The sequence below is a fragment of the Pristiophorus japonicus genome, chromosome 6, assembly GCF_044704955.1.
Source record: "Pristiophorus japonicus isolate sPriJap1 chromosome 6, sPriJap1.hap1, whole genome shotgun sequence".
In the NCBI taxonomy this organism is placed as follows: domain Eukaryota; kingdom Metazoa; phylum Chordata; class Chondrichthyes; family Pristiophoridae; genus Pristiophorus; species Pristiophorus japonicus.
The window spans coordinates 257786556-257800720 of NC_091982.1; positions in this window are offsets into that span (position 1 = coordinate 257786556).

Consider the following 14165-nt stretch of genomic DNA (forward strand, 5'->3'; position numbering starts at 1 on the left):
AGGAGAACATCCTCACGGCCAGGTATCGATTTTATACACACCGCCGCCTTGAGGGCCAGGAAATCGCGAAGTACGCTGCCGACCTCATGAGGCTGGCAGGACCGTGTGAATTCGGCGCATCCCTCGCCGATGCGTTGCGGGACATCTTCATAATTGGCATCGGTCATGAGGCCCTTCTTCACAGGCTACTGTCTGCCGAAACCACCGTCACTCTGCAGAAGGCCACCAGCATCAGCCAGGCGTTCATGACCTCTGATAGGTCCTTGCTATACAGTATAAATGCACACGAGGCCCATGCTTGAGAGAAGGTCAGTCTGTGACCTGTCCTTTATTCCTCAGCACTCAAGTGATGAAGGTGGGTAGAGCTTCCCCTTTTGTACCTGAAGGCCCAGGTTAGGAGTGTTTCCTACCTTGTGGTCAGTGTTCTCACGGTGTACAACTTAGGTCAGATTATACATGGGTTACAATGCTGGTTGAATACATGACATCACCTCCCCCCAAAAGTCTTAATGGGATCACAGGTTGAGTCTCTCTGGTGGTTTACGCTCCCTTGTAGAGCGGCTGAGTTGGGGCTCCGGTTGTTGGGCGCTGGCCTGAGTATCTGCTGTTTGCAGTGCCTCAGGCCTGTCCGGACTGCCCACAGTGACTGGGCTCTCCTCCCTTTGGTTCTGGTGTTCGGTCACCTGTGGTGGAGTGAACTCTACATCATGTTCTTCCTCTGCTTCTTCTATGGGGTTGCTGAACCTCCTTTTTGTTTGATCCACGTGTTTGCGGCAGATTTATCCATTGGTAAGTTTAACTACCGGAATCCTATTCCCCTCTTTGGCAATCACAGTGCCTGCGAGCCATTTGGGCCCTGCATCGTAGTTGAGGACAAAAACAGGATCATTTACATCGATACATCGCGCCCTCGCATTCCTGTCATGGTAGTGATATTGTGACTGGCGCCTGCTCTCGACAATTTCTTTCATGGTGGGGTGTATAAGGGATAACCTGGTTTTGAGCGTCCTTTTCATTAGTAGCTCTGCAGGTGGAACCCCTGTGAGCGAGTGTGGTCGGGATCTATAGGCCAACAGGAGGCGTGATAAGCGTCTTTGTAGGGAACCCCCTTGGATTCTGAGCATCCCCTGTTTGATTATCTGCACTGCTCATTCTGCCTGGCCGTTTGAGGCCGGCTTGAACGGTGCCGTTCTAACATGGTTGATTCCATTGCCTGCCATGAAGTCCTGGAATTCAGTGCTTGTGAAACACGGGCCATTGTCGCTGACCAAGACGTCTGGTAGACCGTGGGCGGCGAACATTGCCCGTAGACTTTCTACCGTGGCAGAGGATGTGCTTAAATTTAAAATGTCACACTCGATCCATTTGGAGTAGGCGTCTACTACAACCAAAAACATTTTTCCCGTGAAAGGACCTGCGTAGTCCACGTGGATGCGTGACCATGGCTTGGGGGGGCCAGGACCAGGGGCTAAGGGGGGCTTCCCTGGGCGCATTGCCCAGCTGGGCACACGTGTTGCACCTGCGAACACAAAGTTCCAGGTCTGCATCTATCCCTGGCCACCAAACGTGTGACCTGGCAATTGCCTTCATCATGACAATGTCCGGGTGCTCATTGTGGGGTTCTCTGATGAACTCCTCTCTGCCCATCTGGGGCATGACTACGCGGTTTCCCCACAGTAGGCAGTCGGCCTGAATCGAGAATTCATCCCTGCGCCTGTGAAATGGTTTAAATTCCTCAGGGCATGCCCTGTACGTGGCTGCCCAGTCCCCATTCAGGACACATTTCTTGACTAGAGACAATAGCGGGTCTCTATTTGTCCAGACTTTAATCTGACGGGCTGTCACAGGTGAGCCTTCGCTTCCGAAAGCTTCAACAGCCATGACCATCTCAGCAGCATGCTCGGTAGCCCCCTCAGTGGTGGCTTGTGGGAGCCTGCTGAGTGCATTGACGCAGTTTTCGGTGCCCGGTCTGTGCCGAATTGTATAGTCATAGGCGGCTAACGTGAGTGCCCACCTCTGTATGCGGGCCGATGCGTTTGCATTTATGACCTTGTTGTCGGCCAAAAGGGACGTTAGGGGTTTGTGATCTGTCTCCAGCTCAAATTTCCAGCCAAACAGGTACTGGTGCATTTTCTTTACCACATATACACATGCGAGCGCCTCCTTTTCTACCATCCCGTAACCTCTTTCTGCCTGGGACAGACTCCTGGAGGCATAAGCTACCGGCTGTAACTGACCCTTGGCATTGACATGCTGCAACACACACCCGACACCATAGGACGACGCATCGCACGTTAACACAAGTTTCTTACATGGGTCATATAGCGTTAACAGATTGTTGGAACATAACAAATTACATGCTCTATCAAAAGCCCTTTCCTGGCTGTCCCCCCAGGCCCATTCGCGACCTTTGCGTAGGAGCACGTGTAGCAGCTCTAGCACCGTGCTCAATTTGGGAAGAAAGTTACCAAAATAGTTCAGGAGCCCCAGGAACGAACGCAGCTCCGTCGGGTTACTGGGTTTGGGTGCTCTCTGGATCGCTTCCGTCTTGGATGCAGTAGGGCTGATCCCATCTGCTGCTACCCTCATCTCCAGGAATTCTACCTCTGGAGCTAGGAAGACGCACTTCGCCTTTTTCAGTCGCAGCCCTACCCGGTCCAGTCTGCGTAGCACCTCCTCCAGGTTGTGGAGGTGTTCTTCAGTATCGTAACCCATGATGAGGATGTCGTCCTGAAAAACCACCGTCCCTGGAATCGACTTGAGGAGGCTTTCCATATTTCGTTGGAAGATCGCGGTGGCCGAGCGAATCCCGAACGGACATCTGTTGTACTCAAACAACCCCTTGTGTGTCGTGATAGTGGTCAGCTTCTTCGACTCACTTGCCAGCTCCTGGGTCATGTAAGCTGAGGTCAGGTCAATTTTGAAAAAGGTTTGCCACCGGATAACGTCGCAAAGAGGTCCTCCGCTCTCGGTAGCGGGTACTGGTCTTGGAGTGACACACGATTGATGGTGGCCTTGTAATCACCACATATCCTGACCGACCTATCCGCCTTGAGCACCGGCACGATTGGGCTCGCCCAGTCACTGAATTCGACTGGCGAGATGATGCCTTCCCTCAGCAGGCAGTCCAATTCGCCTTCTATCTTTTCCCACATCACGTACGGCACCGCTCTGGCCTTGTGGTGTACTGGCCTGGCGTCCGGGTTTATGTGAATCACTACCTTGGCCCCCATGAAAGTGCCAATGCCGGGTTGAAATAATGAGTCAAATTTGTCCAGCATCTGTGAACATGATACTCGCTCCACAGAGGAAATTGCATTGACATCGCCCCATTTCCAGTTCATGACAGCAAGCCAACTCCTCCCCAGTAGTGCGGGACCGTCCCCCGGGACAATCCAGAGTGGCAACCTGTTCTCCGAATCTTTGTGGGTCACGACTACCGTGGCGCTGCCTAGCACCGGAATGATCTGCTTTGTGTATGTCCGTAGCTGTGCGTCAATCGCCGATAATTTTGGCCTCCTGGCCTTGGACGCCCACAAATTTTCGAACTGTTTGATACCCATCAGGGACTGGCTGGCACCCGTGTCTAGCTCCATTGATACTGGGATGCCATTGAGGAGCACTTTCATCATTATCGGTGGCGTCCTGGTGTATGAACTGTATATGTGCTCCACATGAACTTGCTGAACTTCAGCTTCCAGCGATTTCCCCCAGTGTCCATTTCTGCAATTTCTGCAGGTATTTTGCTCATCTCTGCAAACTCCGGCTGAGTGTGTGCCTCCACGCCTCCAACATGAGCTGTTGTTGGAAACAAAAGGTCCCTTGCCAGTCAATTGTCCCTGACTGCCCCTGTGACTGTCCTTGAATGCGCCATTAATAGGTGTTGATGGCCCCATTACTGGCCGCATTGTCCCTTGCAATGGTGTGAATCGCCGTTCAACTTGCCATTGTCTCTGTCGAACTCCCCCTCTAGGTTCGACTACATGTTGGGGCATGCCCGATTGCCCTTGTCTGCCTGGAGAACTGTGTGCTGCTTTAACAATGTTGAATCTCTGTCCCAACCATTCCTTAACACAGTACCTCTCGTCTGTTCTGCTAGTGGCCATGCTCGTGTGGTTTAAATCCCAGTTTCTCGTCGCCATTGATAGGTCCTTACTATACAGTATAAATGCACATGAGGCCCATGCTTGAGAGAAGATCAGTCTGTGACCTGTCCTTTATTCCTCAGCACTCAAGTGATGAAGGTGGGTGGAGCTTCCCCTTTTGTACCTGAAGGTTCAGCTTAGGAGTGTCTCCCACCTAGTGGTCATTGTTCTCACAGTGTACAACTTAGGTCAGATTATACATGGGTTACAATGCTGGTTGAATACATGACAACCTCAAACTCAGCTCCAAGCAGATGATGATTCACTCTCAGGACTAAAACCCGGCAAGTATTGTAAATAGAATGGCGCCTTTCACCGGCAGAACTGTTGAACATGAATCTGCCCAGGGCAAAGCATATAGGCCCCCCGAATCCTTTAACTCAGAGTCCGCCGAGGGGTGCAAACGTAAGTTGAGTAGCACCATGCTGGCGTTGCCGAAGTAATCACAGGGCTCATCAGTGTTGGTTCAGAGACTATGTGTGCAAAGGCTGCAGCACAAATGGCTGCCTCCAGCGAATGTGCAAAAGAGCTGTGACTCACCGCGTGGAAGAGGAGTCAGCAGATGGCTGTGAATCCAGCGCGGATTACGAGGAGATGGCTAGAGAGGCAGCTCAGTCTCAGGATGAAGTGTATGGAGTATATATCTGCACCACAGATTGTCCTCCAATGATAATGGAAGTCGAGATAAATGGCGTTCCAGTCTTCATGGAAGTGGACACGGGGGCGGAAGTCAGTCAGTAATGAATCAAGAAGCCTTTGAGAGGCTATGGAACAATCAAGCTGAACGATCCAAGCTGGTCCCGGTTCAGGCAAAGCTGCGCACCTACACCAAGGAAATGATATCCGTTGTTGGTAGTGCAGATATAAGTGTATCCCATGATGGCGCGGTGCACAATTTACCATTGTGGATTGTTTCAGGTGATGGACGAACACTACTTGGAAGAAGATGGATGGGGAAGATTCATTGGAACTGGGAAGACTTCATCCCTCCAGCGATCGATGTCGCCCGTGCTCAGAGGCAGAGCAAGCCCCCACTTTCGGTTGGACCAGGCACCGGAGAGCAGATCCGTGCAGCCCCCGAGGCACAGACCACTCATCACGACTGTGTGCGATGATCCGGCCAGGACGACCTGAACGCACCTTCCCGGTTTCAGTGGCAGGACTCCTGGGGAGGAAGATTGGATCCGAGGGCACCTTCCCAGCTTCAGTGGCAGAATCCCTGGGAAAGAAGATCGCGGCAGTCGACATCATGGACAGGAAAAGATGGCATCCAAACCACGAAGTGCAGCGCTAATGGAGCAATGACACGTGGTTCCACGCAAGGAAGACGATTGGGGTAAAAGTAATAAGGCCATTTTAAAGGAGGCCAGCAACCTGCTATTTTTGAATGAACTGCTTGAAATTGGTAACCAATGTAAAAGTCCAGCTGTAACGAGCAAAATATTGTTGAACGATGTTGGGTGCAAATTGAAATAAGCCAATGTAGCGGGTGAACATCTAACGGTCGTATACAGGTCCAGCGGGCTACCCAATGCTGTAGCCTGTGTCCCCGGGATCAGAACGATGTATCATAAAGTGTCCCCACAGCTGACAGAAGTAGACAAGCCGCAGAGTAAACGATCCCCGGAGAGCAGAGGCACCGGTAGCGATACCCTGCCTCAGATCGGTTTAACACTGCAGGCACCCGATGGCATGAACCGCCAGGGGCCAGAAACATTAAACTGCGCCTATGCTCGCAGTCGGCTACCCGGCCCACCACCCGGGTGGAAAAGGCGCAGCCCACAAACCCACTCGCCACCACGGCAATGCCCCAGAGCGAAGGGTCACCCGCAACGGCTCCTCCGAACGGGACCTGGACCAGCCAGGATCCCAAACTAGAGAGTGCTCACAACAGTGCCCTCAAGGAAAGCGAGTCAGCAGTCCCCTGCGAACTGCTAGATAAGACGAGGCAGCCCCACCGTCGCTTAGACGAAACGCTCACTCGCTCAGACTGCTTCCCAGGGAGCAGCAGCGACACTGTGCAAACGAAAAGGACAGGGAGGTCACAGACACATCAGCTGTCTTTGGGCCTGCCCGACACTAGGAGTAACGGCAAGAGCTCCGAGCTCTGGCAACTCGAGCAAAATGAGCTCACCTCGCCCACAGACCCACTAGCATGGGGCGCTGCACTGTCACCAGCCGAACCGGATCTCATCCGGCTGTGCTGGAACTAGACTGTCCTTGTGTACGTGTACTGATATACCTGTACTGATCATGTAAATGTACCACACAAAAAGAAACGCAACTGTAATCCACCCAACGAATGTACCAAGATGTAAATGTAAAACCCATGTGATGAACTTGAATGCAACTTGCCTGTAACGGGCCATTAGCATGATCTCTGTGTGGGGGGGAGAATGGAGTAGTCATGGACTCACAACCAGAAACCACGGGGACCTCCACTGGCAACAAATCTCACTCCCAGCCCACCCAAACTAGAAGTGAACCTCCAATGGTCAACCAGGAAGAGCAAAGCCCAGGTCACCGTCAATGTACGAGTCAATTTGCATTAAAGACTTGGAGGAAGTGATGTCATGTATGTAGACCATGTATACTAACTGTATAGTCACATAAGGTGTGCCACCAGAGGGCACTTTGGTGGGAGACTTGAGGGTTCCCTGCATTAGGTGTGCAGGGCCCACTATAAAAGGCTGCCCATCATGCTGTGCTCTGGAGTTACAATAAATGGGACTAAGGTCACAACAATACAAGACCTAGTGGAATCATTCATAAGACTATTAAATACATAACAGATAGGAAATTGGCTAAGGGGCAGAAAGCAGAGAGTAGTGGGGAATGGTTATTTTCAGACTGAAGGGAAGTATGCAGTGGTTTCCCCCAGGGGTCAATGTTAGAACCACTGCTGTCTTTGATAAATATTAATGACTTGGACTTGGGCATACAGGGCATAATTTAAAAGTTTGCAGATGTCATGAAACTCAAAAATGTAGTAAACAGTGAGAAGGATAGCAACAGGCTTCAGGAGGACATAAAGATACTGGTGACATGGGCAGACACATGGCAGATGACATTTATTGCAGGGAAGAGTGAAGTGATTAGTTTTGGTAAGGGATAGGATGAGGAGAGACAATATAAACTAAATGATACAGTTTTAACGGGGCTACAGGAACAGAGGGTGTACGTACACACGTCTTTGAAGGTGGCAAGACAAGTTGAGAAGGCCGTTAAAAAGTCATAGGGCATCCTTGTCTTTATAAATAGAAGTATGGAGCACAAAAGTCAGGAAGTTGTGCTAAACCTTTATAAAACACTAGTTAGGCCTCAGCTGGAGTATTGTGTCCAATTCTGGGCCCCACACTTGAGGAAGGATGTCAAATCCTAGGAGAGGGTGCAGAAGAGATTTATTAGAATGGTACCAGGGGTGTAGGACTTCAGTTATGTGGGGAGACAAGAGAAATTGGGATTGTTCTCCTCAGAGCAGAGAGGTTAAGGGGAGACTTAATTAGAGGTGTTCAAAATCATGAAAGGCTTTGATAAAGTAAATAAGGAGAAACTGTTTCTAGTGTCAAAAGGGTCGGTTACCAGAGGACACAGATTTAAGGTAACTGGCAAAAGAAACAGAGGCTACACAAGGAAACATTTTCTTACCCAGCAAGTTGTTATGATCTGGAATGCCCTGCCTGAAAGGTCGAGACAGATTCAATAATAACTTTCAAAAGGGAATTGGATAAGTGAAAACTTGCAGGGCTATGGAAAAGGAGCAGAGGAGTGGGACTAACTGGATAGCTCTTTCAAAGAACTAGTACAGGCACGATGGGATGAATGGCCTCCTTCTTTGGTGTATCATTCTATGATCCTTACTAGGGGGATCAAGGGGTATGGCGAGAAAGCAGGAATGGGATACTGAAGTTGCATGTTCAACCATGAACTCATTGAATGGTGGTGCAGGCTCGAAAGGCCGAATGGCCTACTCCTGCACCTATTTTCTATGTTTCTATGTTTCTATTCAATGATTATATGAGCTGATAAGGGCTTTCATAAGCATATAAATGAATAATTTGCATCAATTAAAAAATTATAGTGGAAGTGAGAACATAGGTGTACCAGGGGGATATGGAATAATTTATAGGACTGACCATAGAAAAGGAATTGGTTCTGAAAACATTAATAGAACTCCAAGGTGGGTAAGCCACTGGTCCCTGACAGCATTCACTCTCGGCTGTTGAGGGAAATCAGGAAGGAGATAGCAGAGGCCACAGTGTTCAATCAACCTTGAATTTACAATAGTGTCTTGGGATGGGAGAGTAGCTAATCTAACCCCCTTCTTCAAGAAGGGAGAGAAGGATAAACCAGGTAACTATAGACAGTCAGTTCAATGTAAGTTGTGTGCAAACTAAATCCACAATTCAAGCTAAAATTTCTAAACACTTGGAAATGCATAGATGAATCAAGGACAGCCAGCACAGATTCACAAAAGGCAAGTGAAGTTTGATGAATTTAATAAAGGCTTGTGAAGAAGTAACAGACTGGATAGTTAAAGGGGATGCAGTAACTGTAATATATATATGGATTTTCAGAAGGCTCTTAATAAGTTGACTCACAAGAGGCTTATTAGAAAAATTCAAGTGTATGGTATATGAGGAAATATAGCAAGCATGAATAGAAAGTAGTAATGATCAAGACACTAAAAATAAATGAATAGATCCTTAATGCTTTCTACCTACTTTCAATCACTTTTTACTCAGGTTACCAGGCCATCACAGTACAGATTAAGGTGGGTAAATTATTTTGAAATTGGTACCGACAAACTCTATCATATATGTTATATGTGGCAATAATAGGCGTGGTTTATGAACTATAAACACAAGCACTAATGTAGGGTCCAGAATAATTTGGCTGGAATTTTCCCTACCTGGGTGGGTCTGGTGCGGGTGGCCACCATGGTGGATCGTGAGCCCGTTGCTGGTTCTATCCCACTTCACAAAACATCTTTACGGCCTATTAAGCCTGCCCTGCGCATTACCCCACCCAATGAAATGGTGCGAGTCTGGTGACGTCATCGATAATGCATTTTCAGCTGGGATATTTAAAGGAGGCCTGGCCACATTGCATTTGAAGGTTCATCTCGGATAATGCAGTCAGTGCACTGCACAAGTGCAGTGCTGCCCAGACCAGCAAAGATGACCGCACAGAGGCAGAGGGCTGCACCCAGGTTCTCTGATGACCACCTCCATATGCTTGTGGAGGGAGTGAGAGCATGCAGGGAGGTCCTCTTCCCTGCTGATGGTCAGAAGAGATCTCCCCAGCAAACCAAGACATCATGGCTCAAAATTGCAGAGAAAATCAATCGCAGGGATGTCGTCAGGAGGACCTGGGTGCAGTGCCACAAATGTTTCAATGATCTCAATAAAGTGTGAACTTATTTTTTTTGTGTGTGTGTGTGTGTGTGTGTGTCTGTGTGTGTGTGTGTGTGTGTGTGTGTGTGTGTGTGAGAGTGAGTGTCCTGTTATTTGCACAGATGCACATCGTACACTAGAAGCCACACTCAACTTCACCGTGTTATGCCTTTCATCACATCCCCATCACTCTGCCTTCCCAACCCTACTCCTGCACAGCCTTACTCATAACAACATACCATGCACTTCCATCCCTCTCTGCATTATCACATGCCCATCTGACTAGCCACCCCTCACACTCAGCCCCATTCTAATGCAATCATACCAACTAACAACATGCAAGGAGACCATTTGACATTGCCACCCCAATCCATCATTGCCTTCCTCTAAAGATGTAACCCATATTTTGTGGTCTCTCTCATTTCACACTGAGGGTGTTGCTGCACTGTCAGAGGTGCCTTCTTTCGGATGAGACGTTAAACCCATTCCTTACATTCATTCCACCACTGTCACTCAACTATCTCTTCTTTTTCTCCTTGCAGGAGAAGAGAGCACACAATACGAGGGGAGAGAGAGAACTGGAGGTGAGCCTCCATCGTTTGCTCCTCTCCCAACAGCAGAGGAGGCTGCGTTGGAAGTCTCGGGAGTGGCTGAGCAGCTGGAGGTGGGAGAAGGAGAGGGGGGACAGCTCAGCAACCTGGTATCAGACTTACGTCTCATGCAGCTACAGGGCATACAGCAGTCACTCACATGGGGACTGATGTCATCAGCCACTGAATGGTCACCGTGTGTATGATGATATTTTTCACTACTTAAAGGGGAAGTTCATGAATGCTGCAGCACCTCATTCTCAGCACTGTTGGTTGTGCAGCTGCCTCAACAACCATAATAATAAGTACAAGGAGAAGAAGCACATTTACAAATCCTGATGGCAGATCGCCACAGCAGGGAGAGAGCCAAAGGTTTTCGGATGAAGCTTTGGGGGCATTGATTTTAGTAATGGAGAGAAGGCGGTCCTGTACCCATCGACTGGCTCTCGCCACAAGTCTGCTGCACTATGTGGAGGGAGGTGGTGCACCACATCATGGGCAGCACTGTGGTCCCAGCACCCAGACCCAGTGCAGGAAGAAGTTTAACGACCTCACACGGACGGTCAGGGTGAGTGAAAGCTTCAACAACTGCTACATACCACTATCTGCACCACAAGCTTTACACACTGCTCAATGCACTACACCCCCAGCATTCACCCACCAACAATCACTACCTAGCAACACTCACACCCACATCTCACAACTCACAATGACAGCTATTCAACTGTGGCAGGCACAAGGGTCATTACTTATTAGAATTAATTTCATATGCGTGATCATTTTTATACATACATTTATTAAGTGTGTTTGGAATATTTTGTGGTCTCTCTCATTTCACACTGAGGGTGTTGCTGCACTGTCAGAGGTGCCTTCTTTCGGATGAGACGTTAAACTGAGGCTCCCTCTGCTCTCTCAGGTGGACATAAAAGATTCCACGGCACTATTTTGAAGAAGAGCGGGGGAGTTATCCCCGGTGTCCTGGCCAATATTTTTTATCTCTCAATACTCAGTAAGATAATGGGAATAAAGGCAGATAAATCCCCTGGACCTGATGGCTTGCATCCTAGGGTCTTAAGAGAAGTAGCCGCAGGGATAGTGGATACATTGGTTGTAATTTACCAAAATTCCCTGGATTCTGGGGCGGTCCCAGCAGATTGGAAAACTGTAAATGTAACACCCCTATTTAGAAAAGAGTCAGATAAAAAGCAGGAAACTATAGACCAGTTAGCCGAACATCTGCGGTTGGGAAGATGTTGGAATCCATGATTAAAGAAGCAGTAGCAGGACATTTGGAGAAGCAAAATTCGGTCAGGCAGAGTCAGCATGGATTTATGAAGGGGAAGTCATGTTTGACAAATTTGCTAGAATTCTTTGAGGATGTAACGAACAGGGTGGATAAAGGGGAACCAGTGGATGTAGTGTATTTGGATTTCCAGAAGGCATTTGACAAGGTGACACATAAAAGGTTACAGCACAAGATAAAAATTCACGGGGTTGGGGGTAATATATTAGCATGGATAGAGGATTGGCTAACGATCAGAAAACAGAGAGTAAGGATAAATGGTTCATTCTTGGGTTGGCAATCAGTAACCAGTGGGGTGTCGCAGGGATCAGTGCTGGGACCCCAACTATTTACAATCCATATTAACGACTTGCAGGAAGGGACTGAGTGTAACGTAGCCATGTTCGCCGACCATACAAAGATGAGAGGAAAAGCAATGTGTGAGGAGGACACACAAAATCTGCAAAAGGACATAGACAGGCTAAGCGAGTGGGCAAAAATTTGGCAGATGGAGTATAATGTTGGAAAGTGTGAGGTCATGCACATTGGCAGAAAAAAATCAAAGGGCAAGTTATTATTTAAATGGAGAAAGATTGCAAAGTGCTGCAGTACAGCGGGACCTGGGGGTACTTGTGCATGAAACACAAAAGGATAGTATGCAGGTACAGCAAGTGATCAGGAAAGCCAATGGAAACTTGGCCTTTATTGCAAAGGGGATGGAGTATAAAAGCAGGGAAGTCTTGCTACAGTTGTACAGGGTATTGGTGAGGCCACACCTGGAATACTGCGTGCAGTTTTGGTTTCCATATTTACGGAAGGGTATACTTGCTTTGGAGGCAGTTCAGAGAAGGTTCACAAAGTTGATTCCAGAGATGAGGGGGTTGACATGAGGAAAGGTTGAGTAGGTTGGGCCTCAACTTATTGGAATTCAGAAGAATGAGAGGTGATCTTATCGAAACATATAAGATTATGAGGGGGCTTGACAAGGTGGATGCAGAGAGGATGTTTCCACTGATAGGGGAGACTAGAACTAGAGGGCATAATCTTAGAATAAGGGGCTGCCCATTTAAAACTGAGATGAGGAGAAATTTCTTCTCTCAGAGAGCTGTGGAAGCTGGGACATTGAATACATTTAAGTCAGAAATAGTCAGTTTCTTAAACAATAATGGAATAAGGGGTTATGGGGAGCGGGCGGGGAAGTGGCCCTGAGTCCATGATCGGATCAGCCATGATCGTATTAAATGGTGGGGCAGGCTCGAGGGGCCGTATGAAACATAGAAACATAGAAACATAGAAAATAGGTGCAGGAGTAGGCCATTCGGCCCTTCTAGCCTGCACCGCCATTCAATGAGTTCATGGCTGAACATGCAACTTCAGTACCCCCTTCCTGCTTTCTCGCCATACCCCTTGATCCCCCTAGTAGTAAGGACTTCATCTAACTCCTTTTTGAATATATTTAGTGAATTGGCCTCAACAACTTTCTGTGGTAGAGAATTCCACAGGTTCACCACTCTCTGGGTGAAGAAGTTTCTCCTCATCTCGATCCTAAATGGCTTACCCCTTATCCTTAGACTGTGACCCCTGGTTCTGGACTTCCCCAACATTGGGAACATTCTTCCTGCATCTAACCTGTCTAAACCCGTCAGAATTTTAAACGTTTCTCTGAGGTCCCCTCTCATTCTTCTGAACTCCAGTGAATACAAGCCCAGTTGATCCAGTCTTTCTTGATATGTCAGTCCCGCCATGCCGGGAATCAGTCTGGTATGGCCTTCTCCTGCTCCTATTTCTTATGTTCCTATCAACATAACAAAAACAGATTATCTGGTCATTATCACACTGCTGTTTGTGGGAGCTTGCTGTGCGCAAGTTGGCTGCTGCGTTTCCCAAATTACAACAGTGACTACACTCCAAAAAAGTACTTCATTGGCTGTAATGCGCTTTGAGACGTCTGGTGGTCGTGAAAGGCGCTATATTAATGCAAGTATTTCTTTCTTTCACCTTTTTGCCCAGGAGGACGCTGTGATGCGTCATGAGACAGGGATTGTATGATGGGGATGTACTCAGCTATAGGGAGCCGGGGTTTGAGTCATGTGATTCGGAGTCTGATGAGCCGATCATGGACAGCCTGTCCAGATTGCCGATTGTCTTGCTGCCTCCACCCTCCCGCATGTTCCTCCTCTTCTCGTCCTCTTCCTCTTCCTCCTTGTCCTCCTCCTCCTCGTCCCCTTCTTCCCTTCCCTCGTCCTCCTCCTCCTCCTCCTCTGCCTCGTCATTCTCCTGAGGTAATCCCACAGCCTCCATGACTGTGAGCAAGTATCGGGAGCAGAAGCCTTTAACAAATAATGAGTGGCTTCTGCACTTGAATCAACACTCCCTGTCACCAAAAAAACTTGAAATAACTAAAGAAAGCTGTTTCAGTTGCGGGAAGTAGCAAACAGGCACCGAAACTGCAAAACCCTGTCAAGTACAGCTGATTTGGATGGTACCTTTAAACATCACTGCTGCAGCCTGCATCCTGCTGGTAGATGCCAGCTCTCCCTGTTGTTATTCTGCGCTGCCGTTAAGGTAAGTGGCTATAATGAAGTTGGGAGATCGGAGCGCTGCACACTCACTGACGTCACAATCTGTATGATGATGAGGTCCCTGGTGATCGAGTTTACCAACAGCACAACCGGCAAAGGTGTGCAGCGCTGGAATGGGCATCAGCTGTCGTTACAGCACTCAGCGGCACTTTAGCACTAATGTGTGGAGC